Source organism: Lathamus discolor, chromosome 14 (genome assembly GCF_037157495.1).
Source record: "Lathamus discolor isolate bLatDis1 chromosome 14, bLatDis1.hap1, whole genome shotgun sequence".
NCBI lineage: Eukaryota > Metazoa > Chordata > Aves > Psittaciformes > Psittacidae > Lathamus > Lathamus discolor.
Genome location: NC_088897.1, coordinates 4,821,802 through 4,844,367, shown reverse-complemented (window position 1 = coordinate 4,844,367; position 22,566 = coordinate 4,821,802). Strand labels below are relative to the sequence as shown.

Below are 22,566 nucleotides of genomic sequence, written 5' to 3'. Positions count from 1 at the left end.
ACAGTGCTACATATAGCACAAAACCTTGAAACAGAAGTGAGCATGTGGTGAAGTTTCTAGGAAAAGGTCTTCCCAGACCTTTTTAGAAATTTCTATCCAAGCTTGGCAGAACCACTAATCTGTTACTCATTAAAAACTATGCTGCATTGCTGGTGTGCGCTGAGCTTCTAAAAGGTGGAATCCAAAGTGTATTGTGGAAACCAAAAGGGAAATGGTTGCATTTGAGTTTAGCACAGAAATCTAATTATAATTTCACAGGAGAACTGAGGGAGAATGGAGTAAACTCCTACACTGAGCTCACTGCTTGGAGATTCTGCCACAGTGAGGCAGAGAACTGAGAACAAACTTGGAGACTTAATGCGGGTACTCACTCCCACAGGGATGCTGCTGACTGACTTCACTGGAACTATATTTGAAGCAGACTGTTTTATATCTTCAGCCCACTTTGTACAAGATCAAATTCCATCCACTCATAAACAAGAACTTCTGTTTTCCACAAAAATTTGATTACAAATTTTAAACAAAAATAGCAACTAAACATGCAAAAATAAGTTTGAATAACTCTAGATGATTTGCACTGGCATTACTCTGCATATACAAACTTTCAAGCCATGGAAATAATGAAGTGTTCTTGATAGTCATTTTCCCCCTCAGCCAAACAGTAACGAGCAAGTCTGGTTTATTGTTATTGCAAGGCAATACAGTGAAACCGTATGAGAATATCTCAGAATGTAAGAAGTATGAGAAGAGCCCAGTGGTCTGAGCTTGGTTATTCACATTCAGCTAACAAGACTGATGTTAACTTTTGGAAGCATCATTGTCTATAAATTACAAGCAAATGAGTTGGGCAATTAGCTGGAAGCAAAATGAGCATCCTCATCTTCTGTAAAACACAGCATTTTATAAATAAGTGTTTGATCAAATAATCATTTGATCTTCAGGGTTGTGTAACCAAAGTTCTCAATCACTTCCCTTCAGCTGCCAAGAGCTTCAGAATTGCAGAAGCTTTATCATTTTGTCAACCTTCAATGCACAGAAATGTTGAGGCATGTCCCCACAAGACGATTATCTGTCTGACTTGCAGTTGAAAGCTATTAGATGTTACTTTTTACATTAGCTGAGAATTGCCCAGTTGCAGTTTCTAAGTTTGTTAAGGTTGACAAAGATGAGCATGACAGACTTGCGGTGATTAAATGCTGCTTGAATTTATTTCACAACGTGCTAAATGTTTCTTATGATACAATCTTAGAATGAACTGATCTTGTACCTACTGAAGTTTATGACATGATGAATTCTTTAGAGAGTAAATTACAATGAAACATTGATAACAAATTACTTGGTTGTAAGTGTAGCTCATCCAAAAAACACATCATGACAAAACCAATGCACTTTATTCAGTCCTATACATCTGCTCTCATATGTGATCTCAGCAAATATGACTGTCACTGAGCAAGGGGGGGGGGGGGGGGATATCAAATCAGACTTTACAGCCATTGCTGTAAAGAGCTAAAACTTTACCAAAAGCTGAATGTGGAGAGTTTGCTGAGAAAGAGTGTATGTATTATACACTAAAAAATTACGTAGAGTGTGCAGGTACTTCACAAGTGGTGTAGTTGGACATGGCATATTCCTCTATCTTCAGAGTCTTCATTCTTCCAATTTCTTATAGTGTGTGGAATTAATTATGCCCATTTCTACCTCAAATGCAGAAGGGGAACAAATAATTTCCTTGGATAAACAGACTTGAACAGATTGCAGAAGACCACAAAATATTGATTATGTAAAGTTTGAACTTCAAATTAAGGCCCAAGTGAAGGTTAATTTCAGTTATTCATGTAAAGAGTATTATGACTTGCTTTTAAGATGTATTGAAAAGGTATCAAAACTGGCCCTAAGTACTATTTTCAGTAACAAATTGAAATTTACAGGACTGTATTGTATATTTAGAGGCAGTGGATGTGAACATGAGGAGGAAAAAAACCACAGGATTTGCTAAGGGAAATGGCATTTCTTTAAATTACCCATTCAAAAAGGGCATCCTTCCCTTAATCACATAGTTATTTCCAAAAGAGGCGATCATCCTGCTTTGGAGCCAGAAGAGAGGCAGTGGTCAGAGCAGCACTGTGCTCTAGCTAATCTTAGTTGCAAAGCCCACTTTGGTTATACTCAGTAATCATCAGAGAGTGAACAACTTATGTACAACTGCCAGGTTAAACTGGGGACAGGTTTAGTTCTACCTCTGTAGACACCGCTTTGTACCAGGCAGATCACACACAGCTCAGCTGGAAGACGGACTGTAACCATAAGCTTCCCACAGGCTCTGCCCAACCTGGCCTTGAACAATGCCAGGAATGGGGCATTTACTACTTCTTTGGGCAACCTGTTCCAGTGCCTCACCACCCTCACTGGGAGGAACTTCTTCCTTACATCTAACCTGAGCTTCCTTTGTTTAAGTTCAAACCCATCAGCCCTTGTCCTATCACTACAGTCCCTGATGAATTCCAGTATCAGTGGGTTAGGAGACCTGCCTTGTGTTCTGGCTTTATCACTAGACATTTTTACTCCCATCCATGTGACAAGGATGCTGTTCCTGTAATTACTATTAAATTTCCAGTACAATTGGTCTGGAGTCATTATATATACACAACTTCAGGATGCTGTGCCACAGAAACTGACCTAGTTGTGTTCACAATTCCACTAGAGATGTGATCTAAGTTTAAGCCAGAGAAACCAAGTCTCTCTTTGCAGTTAAACCAGAGCATGCAGGTGGTGAAGATGGTTTGGACAAGCTGGTGCTTAGCTGTCTCCTGAAGTTTAGAGCTGACAAGTCAGACATCACTAAGAGAATTCAAACATCTAACAAGCTCCAGTACCCTGAAACTGCTACCTGAGTGGCATGATAGCCCTACAATGTCACAAGGGACTCTCCAGCTCTGTCAGTCTCTCATTGAGATGGTGTAACCCACAGAAATTCCCTGCTTACCTCTGTGGGCTTGACCACTTCGAAATAAATCCTTGAGAAGTTTGTCTTTAGCAGCAAGGTAGACCAAGGGTTTTCCACATACCTCTTCGATCCAATGCTTTGGACTCAAATGCTTCTGGTATTTTAATAAAAGGCTTCAGGAAACTTCATATGGTTATGTTTCTTTTTTAGTGTTTGCACATACCCACACCCAACACTTCATTTTCTTAACACACAAACGTATTTTTGTATAATAAAAATGCTGACAAGTTCTAGTCAGCATTTAAGAAGTTTTAGACCTGAAAACTTGTGCACCTAAAACAGGATAAAGTGTGCCCCTTGCACTAATTTCTGATTCTACAGCCTGCCCATCACTGTGAGGATGCAGAACAACAATGCAAGGTGTATGTGCTATATAATGTCAGTTGGCATCAGCAAAGGTGCTGGGGATACTTCAGAGCTCTAAGATTGCTGACTGTTTTCATGGCATCACATGAAACACAGAAATAAAGAGCTCCTCTTCTATGATCTATAATGGAAGTTTTGCTTTGCTGTCTATCCCTTCTTATTAAAAGCATTAAACACAATGCAAGATAGGGATTAGACAGAGGCAGGCAAATGCAACAGAGCCACAGGGAAGAGCTCAAGGAGCAAAAAAGGATTCACACATGCCAAATAAAGCCAGTCCTGGTGTCAGCTACAAGTTGTGCTCTTAGAAACCAGAGCTAAGTTTCACTCGAAGAACAGAAGAACAATAGGCATAGATAGACACTGTAGACCACACAGGCATGTGCACCCATTTCCTTCTCCTGAGCCCCTGTGCAGGTGTTAAGAGAAACCTCTCCCCCAGCAAACTGTCATAAAACTGTTATTTTTTTCTTTTCTAAATTCCTCTTACAAATAAACAGGCACATACACTTTTCCTGTGAAGCAAGTTCAGGTTTTTTTCCTATTTAAATTACAAACACATCAGAAATCTTCCTCACCACAGCACATCCTGTCTTTTCTCTGTCTGACATTTAGAGTACAAACTCTTTAGGGCAGAGTCTGTCTGTATTTTTTATGTCTTATACAGAGCAAAGTCATATTCTCAATGTTTAACAGCAAGTAGAAGAGGCCCATACACATATACAAGGTTATATGATATATGCCTAACTTACATATGACATACACATGATATGGTTAGTAAAACAGGCCTGTACAAGAAACCTCTCTACTTAGACACACAACAAAACAGATCCTGACTTGTGTTCTGGGGCATGCACACATGACAAAGTGCATAAAGGAGGCCCTTGTAAATGTACATGCATGCATCTGATTTGTAAAAGCCTCCAGGACCCCTTCAGACTGGGAGACATATGTGGGAAGCAGGGAAAGGAGGACAGCAGAGGGAAAGTGTCCACAGTTCACCTTTTCATGATGCTCATCAGTGAGCAGCTCAGGAAGGTGGGAGTGACTCAGCCACACAGACATCGTGCATTGGACTGAGAACAGGTTAAGAACCACTGCTCAGGGTGATCCCTTTTGCCGGGCAAGGGCAAAGCAGATGCATCTCTCAGCAGTTCCCAAGGAGCAGCTCCAGTCAGGCGCCATGATGACATCAGCTTTGCTTTCGCAATTATTTAACCTCTGTCTTTCAGATCAGCAATGAACCAGCAAGGATGACTAATACACACATCAGCTCTGGAAAGTTATCCACTCTCCAAACAGGGTGCTTGCTGCCTCAGAAATAAGACTCTTTCATGAGTGTATTTGGTTTGTATTTGGGGAAAGGCTGTACGAAGCCAAACATTATGTGTCCATCAGAAGCTAGAAGCAAACCTCCGTGCCCCATGGAAATGTCAGGCTCTTTGTCAGAAAGATGCATATAGAGCAAAGATAATTGCTTTTTCTCATTTCCCTGTGTTATTTTGTACTGCTCCCCTCCAACTCTGGCTCCTGCTCTTGTTTTCCATATAAGCATGGAAAAAAAGTGTCTCTTAACAGACATCTACAATAAACATGCCGATACTTGAGATGTAAACTGAAAGGGTGGCATTATAACAGAGCCTCTACATCAACCTTAGGACCTTGTCAGCATAATGAGTGATAGGACTGGGATCTTACAAGATCCAGGACACAAAGTGGAAAAAGAGTAATAACAATTACAAAAATCTACTTGTATCCCAGCAATTGCTGCTGGTTCAAAAGCAAGTCATATCTTGTGTGAGACAAATGCATTTTATATGAGGCTTAATCTCACAGGAATTCTGCAGGAAATACTTAGAAGCTTGTTAGAGGAAAACATCAGAATCTACTCACATGCACAATAAGATATTCTTATATGGAAGAGCTCCTGTGATTCCCATCCTTACATGCTGAAAAATAATGCAATTACAAACATGCTGAAAAATAATGCTGCTTTCACTGCTCCTTTCTATTAACTTGAAGCTTAAAAGAAAAAAGGCAGTATGGTTCTTCCTTCCAACTAAAGCTCAGATAAAATGGAGAAACTCAAAAGAAGAGAGCTGTTGAAGATCACCTGGAAATCAGAGCCAGAGCCAAAAGTAGTGTGTTTATAGAGCACTAATAAATCTTAATGATCCCAACTAGTCCCACCTGAAGCCTCCAAAAGACCTATGGGTTCAGGATACCCACTTAAACTCAACCCTGGGTCTTTAATCACTGTATGAGTAAAGCTGTTAGTAGTGCCTTTCTCCAGCTCACACACAGCCATGCCTGTGCCTGACCAGGAACTTAGTTGATGTTGACCCCTTTACTAATTTCTAGCTTGACCTCAGACCTGCCTCCTCACTATGGACCTGCCTGGTGATCACTGGGTTGTGTCTGGCCCTGGTTAGCCTTGCTAGACCTGATCCTGACCTGTGGATTGACTTCCTGACTTGAGGTTGGACCTGCCTCATCACCACAGAATTGACTGATTATCTGACTCTTGGTTGAAGCTGGTTCTCACTCCCAGGCCTGCCCTGCTTGCCTCTCCTGAGGGCTGTGGGACAGGGCCCTGGCTGGTAAGGACACTGGCCTTGCAGCCACATTATCCCCTTTGGCTCTCTGTCTCTTTGGGTCCAGCTGGTGCTTGCTGCACCCTGACATTATCCTAGTAGACCACCTACCTCCTTCCCTTATCACCAAGGGCAGGAAGAGAACTGCCACATGTATTTTATTAGGACCAGGGAGCTGCAGCAGAAAGAAATTCAGGTACATGTTCAAACTGGAACTCTTCTTTGCTCACTGTCTTAAGCACTTCCTTCCTCCTACTTCATATTGGAGATGGCAGTATTGCCTGCCCCAGTGCAAGGCAGCAGCAGAAGACATTCAAGGGGTTATATAAAATGGTTCAAGATCTACATCAGTGTCCCTTGAAAATAACAGATCTTGGCTGACAAGAGTAGAAGCGAGAGGAATCACGCTTTAGCAGGAGGAAGTGATCACAACAGGGGGCTTGAGACCATGGGAAGGAAAGGCAGAGACCTGGGAAGGAAAAGCACTGTTAGATCACCCTGTAAGACAACCAGAGGATGCAGATGCTGCTAGTGGGGAGCAGATTTGTGTTGGGCTACAACATAGCACTAGGGTAGCTCTAGCACTTGGAGATGAGAAAGACAAATGGGTTGTTAAGCACCCACTGGATGGAGGATGAGAGATGCAAAGAGATCACGGCAGAGAGTGCCAGGTTGTCCTTTGCTTGATGTTAGATACATTCCTGTTCTGAACTGCAGCTGGGATCTGGCATCAAATCTTAGCTTTCCTGAGCAGTCTCTGGTTCAGATGCAGCATTTAATCAGGGTTTATATTGTAGCAGGGAACCTGGATGTCTGGAGCTCTGGTTCCACATGTGAAGAGAAGAACAGCTCATCCAATAGTTTTCTCTCTAACTACAATCTCACTTAAGCTTGTCTTTTCACATAGAACCGGAAAAATTCCATGTACAGCTCATGCTGAGGCTATAAGGCAGCAATTGTCTAAATCTTCATATACAGGCAATTACCGGCCTTTCAATTTGGAAGCTGAAGAAGGTGACTCAACAGAAAAGGATTCAGGCCAAGTCAGCAAGGTCTTTTCCTTGGGAGTTAGATAGAAAGCAAAATAACTTTGAGGGAGGCAGGAAAGACTGTCTGTTGTGGAGGTTCAGGGTATGGAATGCAGCTTTTCCCACAGTCAGTTTCTCTGCCTTTCCCTCTTCCATTCCTGAGACATCCATGTGCAGCCTATGGAATGACTGTGCAATTAAAAGAGGAAGAAAGAAGTTAACACTTTGTACCTCCACAGCATCTAATACCTCAGTGTCTACAAACCTCCTCAGAAACTGCTTACCTATCTCAGTAGTACAGTTCTTTTACACGAACTGGCCCTTGATAGGAAATTAGAAATTTGGAGATTAGAAATCTCCATCAGCCCACAATTCACAGTGTGGAAGTAAAGACCCGGATCCAGGCTGTTACAGGAATGGATGTAGTAGTGAAGGAAAACTGTGGATTACACTTCTCTGGGGTCCTGCAATGGCTAATTAGCCTAGAGAAACACTGAAACTCTCTTAGTCTCTCCCTGCTGGAGGCAAGCCAAGGGAGTCTTCCTTATTCTTACATGAAGTAGTATCTGAAGAAAGATCAAAGGATGAGACCAAGATTTCATGGCTAGTGAATCAGGCAAGTCTGCCAAGGGGATCTTTTATAATAAAGGGAAAACTTCTGCACTTAGCAACATACTAGTTATAGGGTATTTGTTTTCTAGATTTCACTAATATGAGTGATAAATTCCTTGGGTCAGTTGATGTCTCTGTAATTTCATACTCTTTACATGGGAAAAAACTGATGCAGGTGTTTTCCAATGTGGTGGGGGTTCAGCTGTATTTTTGAAATGTAATGTCTGAGATTCCTTCCCTTGGAAAGACTCTTGGCTGCTTTGGAAAATATTACCTTAAGCAACAGTTTCGTTAAAGAGTTACCACTGAAGACAGAGCAAGCCTCAGTCTCATAAGGAAACACTTCTAGGGCCCAGCTAGCAGAGATAAATGTGATCTGTTACTGTCCCCTTGCCCTTTCACCAGAGCACCTTAAAGCACTCTCTAATCATAAATGTAGGAAGAATTTGCTTCCCTTCTGTCCATCCCCACCTTCCTATGGGAAAGCAAAGAATTGTTATGACAATTGGGCAATTGTAAACCAGAATAATTGACTTGCCAAAGGCCAGGTAGCCAAACTGGGGAACTGATCCTGAGCGTCCCAGTTCCTGCTCCTCCTCTGGAGCCAAGATGCACGGAAAGGTCAAAATACTTCTTCCCTGGGGAAGATTTCATTTCCTCCTTTGAACATGGAGGGAGGGGCCCCTCTAAATCACAGGTTAGACAGGCACTCAACTGAGTTAACACAATGCACTTCCCTACACCATGTCTTGAAGGTGTAGTTAGACGTTATTACATGTGTTGCTGGAGCTCCTAGAGGTCTCTGCCAAGAGCAAGCCCCATTGTGTTGGACACCGTTCACACACAGTATGAGAGAGTCCCTGCTCCCAAAGAGCTTTAATATTCTTTGATATTTCTGGGAAATGTTTCATGAGAGAATTTCAGCAGAGAGCACAGAGCCTGCTTCTTCTTTTAAACCTGGATTACACCAGGATAACTCCTCTCACTTCAATTCATACCTGTCAGAGGCGAGACTCCAGATTCCTTACATTGCAGCCTCTCTTTTTAAAAAACATGTATTACAAAGAAACAGGAAAGGAGTGGGCAGTTGCCATGAATTTCCTCCATGTCACCATCTTTGGTTGCTGTTGTGGAAACACAGCAAGGCACAGCAACTGCTATTTCAGTGCACAGAGCCATCATTGAGCCCCAGATGGTGACCATATGATCTGTCCCTCTTATGGACCGTAGACATGTTTCTTACCCTTAGTATTTGACTTCTGCACGCAAAGAGTGCTCACCTAAATCTGCCTAACCACCACAGCACCTGGATGCAACACAGGTCCCTTCAAGAATCCAGCAAAGACCCAGACACAGGGTAAACAATTTGTGGAAAAAGCACAACCTGACTCAATTAGAATTTCCTCCATGAATAGCTCCCTATGTCAGAACTTAAGGCCCCAATTCATAGGGAAATCTGCAACCCATTTTCTCAGGAATTACTAGTTATTTATGCAGAGAAAGTACTGCATTCTGATTTTGTTTTCTGGACAGTCTGGATGGAACGGCTTTGCTGCTCACTTGAATAGGCTGGATTTATGCTGAGCTGGTAGCAATAAAATGATAAGAGATCTGTGCTTCTAAATGTTACCACTTGTGTCTTCCCTCAAGACATCTCTCCTCCGTGCGGAAGGTGCCCAGGTATCAGGAAGAGCTGAGCAGCTGCTGTAGATGAACACATCCTAGCACCTATGTTGACTTTATCAAAAGCCCAAAAACTACACCTGGCTGATATAAAATGGAGCCAGTTTTTGTCATCTGCTTGCTAAGGAGCCCATGAACTCCCAAGACCCAATGTACAGCTCTAGTCATGACTGGGGGAATGTTGAATTCAGGGTGATAATGGTACCTATGCAAGATCCATCTAAGGGCCAGATCCCCATGCATCCATCCCATAAAGCACACTTCTCTTAGAGTTGCTATGACAAGTGACAGTTATATTTTTTCAGAAGTATTTTACTGTGTCCTTTACTTTGGCAAGTAGGACTTGTCTGTGGAGTAAGATATTATAAGAAGTGGATGAGCCTGGTACAGTCTGACCCTCAAGCAATAGTTATGATGATCTCCAAAACCTCCAGAGTTTATAATACACCCTTTTTCAAAGGCCCAGCCTTAGCCACACGCTCCTGTGCAAACAAAATTGGATCTAATTCCAACCCCTATGGCCTTTCCCAGAGTTAAACAAAGCCTTGTAGGGCTGAATGATAACAAACCACAGAGGGAGGGAGAAACTGCAGGAGAAAAGTTTAAAAAAAAAGGCAAAACATCTGTCCCTGACATTTCAGAAATTCTTCTTTGCTAAGTGCCCTGATCTCAGCAGAGCTGTGCAACTGAAGCCAGCTTCCAAGTTAGCCTCTCTTTGTAAAACACCTCTCTTGTGACGAGCTCTGAAATCAGCAGAGGTGTTCAGGCAGACGTGTGTAGGCTGTCTCAGACAGCAGGGGCTTCAGGCAAGAAGAATTTCAGGCCAACAGTGGCAAGAAAGAGAAAAGGTTGGTGGTGGAGGAGCAGAAGATGAAGAGGGAAGCAGTGAGAGGCAATTCTTGTGGTTTGGAAGTTCCTGTGGCTCTATGTACAGTCAGCATTTCTGTCTGCAAACAGAAACATTTCTGTTTGCTTTGCAAGCCAGATTTCTCAACCTTTGGCCTTCTGACCTTCACTGCATCTGGCACTATGTTCAGGTGTGAGATTGTAAGTCACTGTTTGGAGGGGCAGAGCTTTTTCACTTAGTCTACCAGAACTGGAAAGGGCTGACCATCTCTCTGAGACAGAATGCAGGGTTAAAGGCTGTGTGGAAAGCTCCAAAACCACTCTCTTCAGATGAAGGTTTACCTGAGCTTAAATATTCCCATATTGTCCCATTCCAATAAAGGCAGACTAGAGCCATAAAGAGAATCTAGGCAGAAGCTTCACATTGGGTTTGCATGGTGCTAAGAATCAGTCAAGAGATCCACCCGTTCAAAGGTATCTAGAGTTATCTCTGTATACCTGTGGGACTTTGGCAGAAGAAGAGGAAAGCGATGTCTCTATATTTGACCAGAAAGGCCACTCAATTTGTCTTTATCAAATAAAAATAAAATTAAATAAGACTTTTTTAAGGCACTACAGTTGCTTTATACCACATGCCCATGTTTATTGCCATATAAAATTCCCTGTTTGCTGACACCCCACCCAGGCTCTTGTACACACCTGCATAAGTCTATAATTTTATCCCATGAATCATTCTGTACCATCAGATCACACCCAAGTTACCAGAACTCGAAGGAAGTGGCAAGTTCATTGTGCCGGGTTTCATCCTTCAATTTTATATTAAAAGAGGTTTTTATTGGTGCCCTGAATCCACACAATTTATTATTTTATTTTTTTTAATCACAGGCAGAAAGAACATGTAAAATTAATTAATTAAATGCACCCAACAAAAGGGAGTACAAAGGAAGGGAGAGCTAATAAATGACTTTTCAAGGGGCTGTTTGGACCTGTCCTGCAGAAGTTGTGTCTCCCTCGTGGGGTACAGCAAAGCTTAACCACTCAAAATCGTGAGTCAGGCTCACCAAAACTCGTGAGACCGAGGAAAAATCATAATTTTCAGTTCAAATTAAGGTGGTTTTTTGGCTTATTTTCCCCTGGGTTTTGCAACCTTGAGAAAGCATCCAGGCCACAGTTTTAAGCACTTCAGCAGCCTTTGAAGGACTTTTTTTCCCAGGAAAGTGGAGATTTGCAGCTGATTACTCCTGCTTAATGGCTCATCTACCAAACAACACAAGAGGCTGCAATCCAAAAGAAATCAAAATACTGTAGTGTACAAGAGCAATAGGGCAGTGATTCAAGATAGATAGCTTTAGAATGGTCTTTGTTAGAAACCCAAAATGAAGCACACTCAACAACTTGAAGAGAGAGAGTCAGGAAAATATTTTCACTTTTGTCTACAATGTAGAGGAAGAAACTTCTCACTTTTAACTTCATAGAGCTGTCTTAGGGTTCGCAAATATCATTTGAATCCACTGGCTTTGTAGCTCCTAGGATTAGGCTCCTTATGCTTCTTGACTTCCAGCTATTTGGCGGCCTCTTCATTGTTACACAACTGTAACATGCAGCAATGACACAAACTTCTTGCCATTCAATTAAAAAATGACAAGCAGCCAAAGAAGAAAATTGGATTGCCTCCTGGGCAACTGGAGTTCCTGTAATATTGCCACTGGGTTGTTTCCTAGCCAGGACACTTAATTGCTGAGAAATGTGTTTATATCTTGCTATGTCCATGTATCCATTTGGGACCAATATAGGTGTGACAGAATCATAGCAGAGTAAGAGTGGCCACAGTCTGGAAGAAGCTGCCATCAGTGGGCAACATATCCACAGTGCAAAGACCAAACATCTCTAATAATAGTTGTCTCAGATCCAGTCAGGAAATAAGAGAAAACGCAAAGCAGTGTCTGAAGTCTCTCATCTGGGCTGGAAGGGTCTAGCTTTGCAGATGATTGGGTGCTTTAGATCTGAGATCTGTTTTCTTTCATACCCATTCATCATGCTTTATTGCTTACTAATGGAACAACAAAGAAGATATGGTCTAAATGTAATCATGCTGCAGTTGACTATGGCTGAACCCCCCCCCCCCCCCCCCCCCCCCCCCCGCAACACTGAGTATTCAGTACCTTACTGATTCTCCTACTTACATACTCCCTCTCTGTAATGGCCCCCCTGTTCAGCATACTGCTAACAAGTCTGTTTAGTTCTGATGTCTACACAGCACACTGACATGTATATTTGCTGTCTCCTCACCACTTTGTTTGACACTATCAATATGACATCCACCACGCCAAGTGCTGCACTCTAACCAACCTCTCCCTGTGTACTGGTAGATGCTTTGTGATTGGCAGGAAGGCTCAGGGCAGCAGACAAGGTGAAGCATGTAAACATGGCAAGAGATAAGGCAATACCAAAGTGAACAAGAACCACGAAACTAGCTCACAGGGTTCAAGGGATAAAGGTACATGCACTGTTTATTTTCTGTGCTCTTGGATCAGCTGCAATTCCACATGTAAGCTAACTTCTTCAGCCTCAGCTTGAAGACCTGGAAAGTCCCTTAGCACTGAGCATTATTTAACAAAGAATATATGCTTTCTTTATCTTTTATCTATAGAGGAAACAAAACAAAAACAAAACAACCAAGACATTTGAACAATGCCTACAAGCTCTGACTTAGGCAATGTCTCTGCCCTTGTTTGCACTGATGTATATCAGAGATCACTGTAAGAGATTTAAAATAGGCCTTTAAATTTCTTATCACATCACTCCTCTGCTCCGCCAGTGATCTATTCTGTGTGTTTCTAACAACACCGCCCATGCCTTTGCCAAGCCACAGTTACACATGGAATGCTCCTTCTCTCCAGGTACACACACTGCCTGTCCTCTCTTCATATGTATCGTTCATCCTACTCACAAGCAGTGCGCTACCGACTGTACCAATCCCAGGGTTTTTTCACTCATTTCCCCAGCATTTGCTCAGCTGGCTTGCCCATCCCCTTTGTTTATGATGAATGTTTTATGACATAAACAATTACATATTCCCAGGTGCATTTAACCAGAAAAGCAGGAAAAGAAAGAAGTAACAGATTTGGGATTGCCTGGGCTTGCACGGGGGCAGCAGCAAATGTGTTTACATGCTTCAAAGGCACTGATAGAGCTGCTTCTGCATTTTGGGGGACTCCTAATTAGAACTGGCTGGTAGTGAGTGATTTCTAATTTGCAGGGAATTTCTCAGTTTGATTTGGTTTAGCTTAAGGCCAGTGCACCAGCATTTGCACATGAGAAATCCAAGGCCATGCCTTGTATGGCACAGTTTTAAACTGATGTAATGCTACCTGGTGGAGGGCAGTAGTACACACATGTGCACACACATTCATCCACACTCACACACACACACTGCATTGCTGTAGGCACCGTTAGGTGCTGTGGCACAGGAACAAGACAAGAGAGGCCAGGCTTGATCTGGGTTCCTGAGACTCTGCCTAGATCCCTAATGCTCTCAGCACCTAATGCTCTCTGTTATTTCAGCAGCTCAACAGCTTCCTAACTTCTGGAGCATTTGGGGTAGAAATCACTGGATTAAACGCCACGGTTTGAATCATGACATTTAATTTTTTCATCTATTCAGGAAAGATCTATTCTGTTCTTCAAATCCCTGTAAGCGATGTTGTATTATCTAACACTACCAAGTTTTGTCAAGGCTTGAGAGAAAAGGGGAATAAAGACATAGACAAAGTTTTTCTCTTTTCTGTCTGCAGACTGCTCCTACCTCTGAGCTGCCAGGTAATATTACGTAAGTCATATTAGCCTTTGTTCCCTTTCTAACCTTGGTTGCCATAATTAGTAAAGAAAAACTGATGTAGCTGATGGTGACACAAGGCTGAATCTGCACCAGTCTGAAAACCAGGCAGCAATAGGAGTAGCACTGAGTACCATGATGAACTACACAACCCAACATACATTGGCAATCCAGGCAACGCAGCCTGCATTGTTTTCTGTTTGGATGGTTTCAGCAAAGACTCTTGACAAATAAATAAAGAAAGAAAGAAAGAAAGAAACAGGGTCTGAATCTCTGTATCAAACAGAAATGATCCCCAAGGTACATTAAGATCTGACAGTCTCCATTCAATTAGCAAGTGGGAGACAGCTGTCTGTCTGTCACTTTTTCTCTTCCTTGAACGCAAACACATTCAAAGTCAATCCAAATCTTTTTGTTTCATCAGCAGGTTTATCCAGTTACCTGCAGGATGCAGAACAAGTTAGGTACCAACTAGTGTAAATCAGTAATGGTCCCAGTGATATTCTCCCTCTCCACTTACTATATCTGACAAGCAAATTGTCAAAGGAAAGAGAAACCCTCTCTCAGACACTGCAGCTGTGGGACTCTTCTTAGACTTGCCATTTGTCTGTCCCCTTTTCTAAGCACAGTTCAGGGAACTCTCGGTGAAGAATAGGGCTCTTTCTCCTGGACCCTTTGAGAGATTTCCTATTAGTCACTCGGATAATTAAAGGTTCCAGTTGCATTGCATTAGCACCTTTCATGTCATTAGAGTCCAGCTGCAGTGCGAGAATCACATACTTGCTGAGCCTCCTGTGCCAGCCAGCATGCCGGGAGCAGAGCTTGACATGTCATCACTTTGTAAAAGAAATACAATTAAGCAGTGTTCCCTGATCGTATTGCAGGGCAGCTTGCAAGGGGGCTCTAAGCACCAGTCGCTGGAATGTCTGGTCATGAATTGTATTGAAATGGTGCCTTGACAAGGTTTTACAAACACATTGTAATAAATCCATGGCCACCTAAGACTTCTTAATTGTCACTGTACCGCACACCAAAGCTGCTCAGAACCCGGCGCTGGAAACGCCAGTTGCATTTGGGCACTTGCTTCACACAGCACATGGTACCTCCACTTACAGGAAAATCTTCACCCTTTATTAGTAGTGCAGGTGTTGTGCCACAGGGTTGGGGAGTTCTGAATTCCCTCCACAAATGCTATGGGTGCAGAGATTTAGTTCATTCTAACACTGCTAATTGACAGACTTGTGTGCCTGTCTAGTCAACAACAGCCTGCTAAAAATATGCATTAACCAGAGAGAATGAATTAGCTGCTAATAGAAGTCTGCCTGATTGTCAGCTTCTATCCATCTTCAGTATTTGTCTGAACCTTGTCACTATTGTACTCCTGCAGCTCCAAGCCTCTATAACATATTTATCCTCCAAACACCGCTCTGGGGCAGGGTGGTTGTTGCTCTCACCAGTTTACAGATGGGAAACTGTGATACCAAGAAGGAGAGTGATTTGCCCAAGGTCACACAAGAAATCTGTAGCAAAACAGGGAATAGTACATCAGTTGAGCAACCTCAGGGGATTAACCTACCCTCAGTCAGGACACCCTTCTTGTCTCCTTCCTCTTTCAAATCAGCAGAGCTATAGCAATTTATACTAGTAGAAATTCTTTGAGATTCCCTGAGAATGCAGAGCCTTCTATTTATCCATGGATGAAGTATTAACTGAATTTCCCTTCCACATTCCCAAAATGCTGACATCCCAAAGACAAGCTTTAAAATATGAAATAGGCACAATTCAAAACTTGTTTAAAACCAGCGCCTCCTTTATACCATGGTCTAGCTTTACTCTTTGTGTGCATTTCTTCTAACAGCTAGCACCTTGTGCTTCAGGTCTAGGGAAAGAATGGCCACCCTCCACTTCTGTAGGGAGGTCTAGAATAAGCAGCAGTGTTAGAAAGGGAAATATGAACCTGTGATCTGGCTTTGAGTTCTGGCAAGTACATGAGTCCTTTAGTTCATGTACCAAATATGTTTGCTTGTAATTCAGTAAGCTGACAGGATCTTAAGGAACATTAACTCATGTGTTACTGTGATGATTCCAATACTATTATTAATAATGTTTCTTATGTGCTATGCAATGAACAAATGTAAGATAGACATGATCCTTCATGTGAAGTTTGCATTCCAAATAAGAGGATAAAGGAAAAAAGATAAGGAAAGAGTGGGGCACTTGATCTCAAGAATATAGACATAAGGTAACTAATAATGGGCTGGAAACTTGCCCAGTTTGTGGGAGCCGTGAATTCAGGCACAGAAGCTTGAACAGTGCCAGTCACACCAGAGGGGAAGGACGGTGTAATCAGGTGAGAGTAGCAGTGCCAAAAGCACATTACTGCAGCACGGCTTCATGTGTCTCACCACACTTGAGAAAGAAAAAGATCAGCCATGCATGTGGAGCCCCCTGAACACCCCTCTTCTACTGCTTGATGAAGTGGTGCTGCTATTCTGTTCCTGAGTTTGAAACTGAAATGCAGATTAGAAATTTTAGTATCTGGCAAGTCTAGACGTAAGATGGTAAAACCAGCAAGAACCAGTCAAAGAAACAATTCCATTTAATTTTCTCGCCTTCCTTATTTCTGCCTCATACACTTTTTCACCAAGGACCACACACATGCTGTACTGTGTCGGGGGTGCGTCCTATTTCTTCTTGCATGCAGCTTCAAAAGACCAGGTTGTATTTATTACTGTTTCAAGACCACAATTCTGCACAGGGAGGCACTGTCAGAAGAAAAGCACCATGGTTTCTCTTGGGCTGGGGGGAGACTCAAATCACCTGTTCCAGTTCCTCTGCCTGCCTTTCCTCCTTGTGATTTTTCTTTCTTTCCACAGTTTCAGCAGGTTGCTTCAGGAAGTCAAATACCTCCCAACCTCCACTCTTTTGTTTCTTGCAGGCAGCTGTGGCTTCAGCTGCTGTAGAAGGTATCTCCTTCCTGTCCTTGCAGTCTACCAACCTCTCCATCAAGAGGTGACACTCAAGCTGACAGTTGGTGCAGCTGCTGCAGCTACCAGCCAGTCGTGATGGGTGGCATCATTCGGAAGAAAAGAGAAGTGCACAGAAGGGCCTGCCCAGCTGTGCAACAGCCACGGGCCCTTCGTGGAAAAAACCGGAGCGGTTTCAGTCTTCTGAGGATTTTCCTCCACCTTCCTACAGGTGGAGCGCTTGGGCAGACACTTGGCTGAGCCATCCTCATGCTCTCGCAACCCACCAACACCACGCTCTCTGTACAAAAGACTCTGCAAAGCTGTCCAGTCCACCGATCCAGTGTGGAAACACCAAACTAAGGGAGTTTGCAAAGGATGCAGTGTCAGCTTTTAAGGGGACAGACCTTGCTGGAGGCAGAAAATGTTTGAACTGGGCTCTTAAAGCTGTAGGTTCATGTCCTATGAAGGAGGAACTGAGATCAGGGCTTCAAAAAGAGTATCTGAAATGTCCATTTTCAGCTCCCTAAGGTCTAGTTCTAGTTCTCCTAAAAGGCTAAAGTATCAAAAGAGAGCAGTGAATGGTCTTTGTGAAATGAGTGAAAGTCATCACAGGGAGGACTCCCCAGACAGCTGACTCTCAGTGAACTAGATGAGTTGATTTCACCTAGTTGCAGCACTGCATCAGCATCTGCAAAGTGGAGATGGCAGCAAAGTCTGGGGATGACACAAGTGTGGGCCTATTCTTGAAACCAAAGGGTGATATTAAAAAGAAAGGTGCCTTAGGAAGTTGCAGAGAACACTGTAATGGTAAACACCAAAGTAAGTAAGTTCACTCCGTAAGAAGCTGGTAAACTCTCTCCCAAATGAGAACTAGGTTAACTTCATTTATCTGATTTCCCTCTTGTCTGCCCTCCTGGCAATATTAATTATTAAGGAGGTGTAAGTCAATTCAGAAGATAAAAACCCCTAACAATCCATAACAGTCCCATAATTAACACCCTGAACTTTCTTTGCACTATGCACATGGTTTGTGCCAGACACAAAGCTGCTAAAGCCAGGGAGAGTCTCCAGAACGTCCGCTAGCCGAATGCTCACAGATACTAATGAATTCACAACTTTTCAGAGAGATAGGTCAGTATTGTTAACCCCATTTTACAAACGAGGATATTGAGGAAGAGAGAGGGGAAGTGACTCACGCCAAACCACCCTGTAGTAGAGACAGGAATAGGACTCAGATCTCATGACTCCCATTCCTGAGTGTTAATCACTATTAGATCGAAGCTGGGTATAGCTTTGCATTTTCTGAGAGCTGGAAGAGCAGAGGGGAGAAACAAGAGGTGGGAAGGGTGCGGAGCTTCTTTGAGTCAAAACTAAATGCAAGTTTCCTGGAATGGAGCCACCACTAATTTCAATAAATTTACTTAGATCTTGAGCTTCGGGATGGCATGAGCAGCTGTGAGTCATCTTGGCCAGTCAAAGGAATAATTAATTGTTGTGGGTAAATCTCAAAAGGTTTAGGGGGTCAGGTAAGGTAAGCAACTATAAGCTTATCCTTGACTGCTCTTTTCTGCTCTGCAAACTATACTGGAGACACTCACTATAACACTTACCCCATGGTTTCCTTATGCCAAATCTATCCATCTGTTGCACACACTTTTTGCCTCGTCTTCTATTTTGATTATAAACTATTCAGTGCTGGGATTGTCTCTATTTTAGAGGGGTTCATAGCACCTGCCATTGCACAGCTCTGTTCCATTTAAGGATAAAGCAGTACCAGAGGTACAACCATCTCCCAAACACTAATAGGTGGCTGAACAGTTTGGCTCCTGAGACTTTTTGTATTTCCTGATTATAGCAGGAGTGGTTTCCTTGTGGTGCTTTGATAGTTTTGCTCCCAGCACAGCTCACAACCAGGAAGTACAAGAATGCAGAGTGTTGATAGCCAGGATTTGCAGAACAGCTCAGCATGCACGATCAGACACAGATTTGCAAGAGCTCAGCTCCCATTTAGGCACCAAAATCAGTATCTAGATTTTAAGCAGTGCCAAGCTGGCAGGCTACACAGCTCCTTAGAAAATCCAGCCCTCATAGCAGCTTCTGAGTATGTGAGGAGCTGGCTCAGCTTTTCAGGCTGTAAGGGAACCAGAGCTATGTGAAGTGTCGCCCTGACTGGGTGTTGAGTATTCTTATTTTGTCAGAAGTGCTAACCCCTCTTAGGTACCGTAAGCTGAGCAAAAAAGTGTTGTGTTCTCCATCAGCTCATGATTCCAAACAAAAATGCAAAGCTCAGAGTAAAGAGGATGCCTTTTTTCCTATTGTCCTGCCCTGGAAACCCAGCTTCTCTCCAGCACCACTCCTTAGGCAGTGCCTATGGCTGGTGACTGCTCTTCTGTTCTCTAAGGGTCACAGCCAGGCAAAGGAAATCTCATGGGAAAAGGAGCACAAACTGAGTGTGCTCCTTCCCTAATCCGTAACTCATTTTCACACGAGGAAGGCAAGCATATCCTACCTGATGGGTTATCACTCAGGGCTGCTGCTCCAGGTTACTCTTTGGTTAGCACACAGCAGGTAGCTGTAACTCAGTTGCTGACAATCTGTTCAAGCTCCATGCCTTCCAACACTGCTCCACCTCACAGTAGAGCACCAAGGATCAACTGGCTGTGAGGGGTGGCTAGGGGGACCTCCTATCTCATACCAAAAACTATCAAACCTCTTTGAAAGTATGACAGGCTGTCAACAACTATGTTTTCCTGGCATGTTTGCAGGACAAAACTCTTGGAATTTAGTTATAAGCTGATACCTAACAGTACAACCTCCTCTGAGCTGGACTGGCACTACAGGGCTAAAGGGAAAGAGGATGGAGGAAAAAGAAGAGAACTCCACTCTGGTCTCTCAGATCAGCAGGTTGGAGTCTGATGCACAGCAGAAACAACCCAGTTGGAGGAGATCTTCCTCACAGCTGTATGAAAACTCAGTACTGAAAATTGTTTGTGCCACCAAAGTGACAGTGAGGCACTGGCACAGGTAGCCCAGAGAAGCTGAGGCTGCCCCATCCCTGGCAGTGCTCAAGGCCAGGTTGGATGGGGCTTGGAACAACCTGCTGTAGTGGAAGGTGTCCCTGCCCATGGCAGAGGTTGGAACTGGATGAGCTTTGAGGTCCCTTTCAACCCAAACCAGCCTGTGAGTCTGTATTATGAGTCTAGGGTTCTATGACTGTATTAAATTCAAGAACCTTTTTGGCCTGTTAGACTCTGAGAGAGTCCTGACCTGGCTTATAGATAGCATGCTCAATAAGGTACTATGGAGCACAGGTTTCTGGAATGTACAGTGTGGGAACAGCCTCTCCACACCGCACTGCTCAGGGAGCTATGAAGCTGGCAATAGCAACTCCAGTGGGAATGCTCCCATTGCAGATTTGGCCCAGCAAGTGATCTCCTCCTTTTGTGTGTTCTTTGCTTCCCACCTGGACCTCTTTGCATGACTGCTCCTTTTCTGTTCCAGCGCAAATGTCAAATACTTATGCCAAGCTATTGGTGGTTTTAAATGAGTTTGATTTCTTCACTGGGGTTGAGTAGAGGCACCCCACAGCTCGCATTGTGCTCAGGCAGGAGGTGAGGGCTAACATACCTGTGGAAGCCCTGAGAACCTCACTGAGAGCCGATAGGCATGCAGGAATTTAAAAGCCCTCAAGCCATGTCTGAACTGGGAACTTCAGAGCACAGACTTTCAGGTTCAGTTTCATTCTGAAATGTCTGTAATGAAACATTTTGATATTTAAAAATTATTATAATCTACTTTCCCTTCCATGGGAAATTTCAAATATGTCACTTTTTTTTTTTCTTTGCACTGAAATAGAACTCTTCAGCCCCTGCACAAATTTTCCAGGAATTTTCCCAAATTTCCAAATTCTAGGTTTACCCATAAAGCAGATATGCTGACTTTCAACCCTCTCTAGTGCCATTACTCCACAGTCTTTTTTCCAATTATGATTACATTTTAAAGAAAGAGTTTATAATCCCTTGCCAAAAAAAATGAGCTGCTTTTAGGTTCCAAGTCTGGAGAAAGGTTCCCTTTTGTTCCTACTAAAGAGATATGTTGCCTGGTGCTGACTGGGAGCAGAGACACTCCTGCATTCCCAGCCCTGACACTAACTGCCCCTGTGGCCCCAGGCTAATCGCTTAAATGCTCTGGCTCAGTCTCCCCATTGGTAAAACAGAGATAATGATACTTACCATCTTCTTCACAGGGGTGTTGCAGAGAAATAATTAGTTTGTGTCTGTAAAGCACTTTGAAGATAAAAAGCACAATACAATTGATAATAATTATTGCTATGCAGACTGGTTCTCCCCTCCCTAACAACTTATTGGTGCAGAAAGGTAAGGAAAGCCCTGAACTGAACTAAGTGTCTCTGGTAAAGCCCCAATTTCAGCAAGAGTGTACCTAAGCCAAAACCATAAGCCAGCCACCCCAAAATTTTGTAAGCGTCAAATCCGGTTTAGTGACCCTAGTTCTAACTTGCCAAAGTCAGATGTATCACTGCTTGGAAAAGAGGTTTGTTTTTCCACTGGCTCTTTTTCTCTAGTCCCTCACAGTTTTTAATAGCATTTTGTGCCTTCAAAAGCTTCCATCAGTCCCTGATACCTCTGCCTTTCCTGGCATGGGGCAGCAGCTTATTATACACTAGTTTGTTACAGCCTTCACTTCAAAGATCTACAGTTCAAAGGGTCCTAGAAGTGTTGAGCAGGTCAGCACTTTAATGCTTATCCACACATCTTTAGAGGGTAGTAACATCACCACAGTTTTGTTCCTGGGGGAAACAGAGAATAACTGGTTTGTAGAGTTCCCTTTGGCCTTAAAGCTGGCCACAGAATTGGATGTTCCTGGTGACAAAGATCAAGCGTCACAGAACCCTGCAGTGGGTGAGCATGTAGGGCTGTGATGTAGTGAATGAGTAAAAATGTGTCTTTATGACTCACTGACTTGTTCTTAATGGGAGCTGCAGAGGGACAGAGGAAGGAAAAAGGAATAGGGGAGTAAAGGAGAAGAAAGGATCAAAAAGGTTACATTAATCTAAACTAGCTCTTTCCATGCACTTATTTTCTAAGACAAGTGGGAGAGGGATGGCATACCTGAAGATTATCAAAACCAGCTCAAAGAAAACACTACCCCAAATATAACTCCAGCATAACTTGAACCAGATCCTCTTCTCGGGGGGGAGGGGGTGGGGGTGGGAGGTGGGGGAGGGGGAGGGGAGGGAGGGGAAAACAACCATAGATGTGGAATATTGGCTAAAATAGTATTCATTTGCACATAGACTTGAACTTCCTGTATAGAGGGTCAAAGTCTTCTGCAAAAGGCCCTTCTTGCTGCATTTGTGGCCCAAGAGGAAGCAAGAAAAAGCAGAAAGTGCCCTGTTCTGCTGAGATCCTAAAGACTGTTTTCCAAAGAGACAGTTTGAAGAAGTAGCATTTGAGTCACTGGGCATATCTTTAGGCTGAATCCAAATATTGAAACTAAATGACAAATCTGCCCTTCTATTATCAGCCAAAGTGGAAGAAGCCACTTTTGCACTGGGCCTACTAATTGTCTTTTAAATTCATTGGACTCAGATATGGTATCAAGCACCAAA

The 22,566-nt window shown here is 43.1% G+C and overlaps 1 protein-coding gene across 5 annotated transcripts in view; it reads right to left on the bottom strand.

Annotated features, from left to right (window-relative positions):
* MYL10 (myosin light chain 10) overlaps nucleotides 1-22,566 on the bottom strand; it is a 90,410-nt gene that overhangs the window by 62,877 nt on the left and 4,967 nt on the right. For 4 of the 5 annotated variants that reach the window (XM_065694388.1, XM_065694389.1, XM_065694393.1 and 1 more), the window contains exon 1: nucleotides 5,264-5,473. The exons of the other annotated variant lie outside the window; for it this stretch is intronic. The gene's annotated coding sequence lies outside the window, so the exon portion shown is untranslated. Of the gene's footprint in view, nucleotides 1-5,263; nucleotides 5,474-22,566 lie in introns of those variants that run through there. 5 annotated transcript variants of the gene reach the window in all.